The 2,505-nt window shown below is 38.7% G+C and overlaps 1 pseudogene; it reads right to left on the bottom strand.

The window, feature by feature from the left end:
- Nucleotides 1-1,325: 1,325 nt before the first annotated feature.
- On the bottom strand, nucleotides 1,326-1,444 carry LOC112475286 (annotated as a pseudogene).
- Nucleotides 1,445-2,505: the final 1,061 nt, after the last annotated feature.

Here is a 2,505-nt window from a genome sequence, read left to right as displayed (position 1 = left end):
ATGGAATGGAGTTAAAAAAAAAAAAGAGAGGGAAAGCATTACGTGATGAAGCTAGAGAAGTAAGCAGAGGCCAGACCATGCAAGCATTGTAGACCATGGCGAAGGGACTGCACTCGATGCTAAGAGTGAGAAGTTTTAAAAATGTTTTAAGCAGGAGAGTGGTCTAATCAGGTATGCATTATGGCTTGGAGTAAGCAGAAGCATTGCTGGAGGCGAAGGAAAGCAAGGAACACTAGAAAAGAGAAAATAAAGGAGAGTGCTTTGAAGGGTGGCTGCTCAGTTAGGCAGGAGAGCGAGCAAGCATGGATTTGTAGATAATGTCAAAGTAAAATCACGTCTGCCCAGGCTAGGGTGGGCATGGGATCTGAAGCTCTACTCATGGACTTTCCCTTCATCCCCGACCTCAGCTCTACAGGCACAAATGTGTGGCCATGTAGATCTTCAGAACACTGACCCAGTCTACCTTATTTTTCTCCCCAACTCTTCAAAACCCTGCTTTGTTTTAGAAAATGTGGCAATGAAGACTCGGAGAAGGCAAATACCCAAAGTCTCACATGAACTAGAGATATATCTGGATCCGGAACCCTGGTCTCTTGACTCCCAGTCAAGAGATCTTTCCAAATGGCTATCTTTCCCAGACATAGTTCCTAGAATATTGGTAAGATTAGAGTGGAATCCTCCAGAGTGTTTTTGGTTTATAAATACGCAGCATTGCTCTATTAATTATTGTTTACTGAGTAGCTGCAACATTCACTTTATTTTTTTTTCTATCATGGACTTCCTGCTACTGATCAGAGGACAAAAATAGAATGTGAGATAAGGAACATAAAAGTGATGGGGGAAGAATATTGGCAAAGGTCAGAAACTGATGACTTTCACCGCCCAAGGGCTAGGTATATAAGGTGAATGTAAGCTGGCTGGGAAGAAACTGGGTGACCTGTATCTCCAAAAGAGCAGCTAGCAGTCATCATTGATCCATTGTTGTCCTGTGGAACTGTGGTTGCTAGGTTGCCAGATCATTTCATTTATCAAGAGAAACTGGAAGTTTGGATTTGCATATGAAACGGTATTTAATGTTTTTAAATGTTTGCTTCAATTGGAATTTAATATGTTCATACAGCGCGCTTTAAAATCTTTTAAAGAATATTGTAGGCAAAAACAACAAAAATCTTAATTTGTATTTCTGGGTTAGAAGTAATTTAAAAGATTTTTTAAATCATATGCCTTTCAAAAAAAATTTTTTTTTTAGGTGAGGCAACCCTTGGGTTGACCTCACCGATTGCAAGGATCTTGTCATCTTATAATCTCTTATTTTTTATTTTTTACGCCTACAGCACTTGGTTTTCTTAGGTGGTCTCCCATACAAGTACCAACCAGGCCCGACCCTGCTTAGCTTTCAAGATCAGATGGGATCAGGCTTGTTCAGGATGGCATGGCCATAGACTTCATATGCCTTTTTTTTTTTTTTTAAATGTATAATCATTTGTAGATCATATGTGAAAAATTACTAACATGTAAATTATTAAATCTTCATAGACTGCCAAAGAAAGTTAGATGTATTAGTTTCCTGAGGCCGTTGTTAATAAGTTACATCAAACTTAGTAACTTTTGTTTTTTGTTTGTTTTTACATATAAGCTAACATTTACAGGTTCCATGATTAGGACATGATTATTGGCGGGGGGTTGGGGGGAGAGGGGAACCATTTTTCAGCCTATCATACAAGGATTTTATATTCTCTTACATATTAAGAAGGTTTGTATCTTTAGTATCTCAAGTAGTAACATACTTAGGATGCTATTTGTGTATAAATCCACATTTCAAAAAATTCTTAATGATTTTGGTATATTTTACTAATTTCTTAGAGTGTATCAGAATTTTACTGCTTCTACCACATGTGGCAGGTAAAGAAGCTCAATAGAAGTGGCAGTTCTGCCATTTTCTTGATGTTCGCATCATTAATATCTTCAGTCACTGGTTGCTTTGCAAGGATTTCCTAATGCCACTGTTCATTCTTAAAAAGTTTAGTTTAGCTAAAATTGGATAAGGTCATCTGTAAATTCACTTAACCCGATCCAGGTTGCCTGGATACCATGTGTGGCTTAAAGCCTCTGACATATAGGACAGGATGACTGTGCTAATGTCAATCCAAGTACTAAATATCAGTAAAACTCGATTTTTTAATTTAGATACACCTGGGTCTTAGACTGGGTTCCCTAGAAGAGTATTGTTAGTAAGTGATAGACTGAGGAGGTGCTCTGAAGAGAAAGCTATAAGTGACTGAGGGAAGCAGGATTGTCAAAGAGAAGAAATTGACAAGGACCCTATTTCAGGAGGCTAGCCTCAGCCTGGTCTTAAGGGAGCTTTGGGGTATAAACTGTATCACAGTGGTTGTCTCACCTACAGTTAAGGAAGTCTGGAGAATTATCCCTCAACATCAGTAATTTATTATGACACCCACCCCCAGGAGGAGCATAAACTCCCAGACATCCTCTTGGCCAGATGGT

The sequence above is a fragment of the Pteropus alecto genome, unplaced genomic scaffold, assembly GCF_000325575.1.
Source record: "Pteropus alecto unplaced genomic scaffold, ASM32557v1 scaffold40, whole genome shotgun sequence".
In the NCBI taxonomy this organism is placed as follows: domain Eukaryota; kingdom Metazoa; phylum Chordata; class Mammalia; order Chiroptera; family Pteropodidae; genus Pteropus; species Pteropus alecto.
This window is presented reverse-complemented; position numbering and strand designations above follow the sequence as displayed.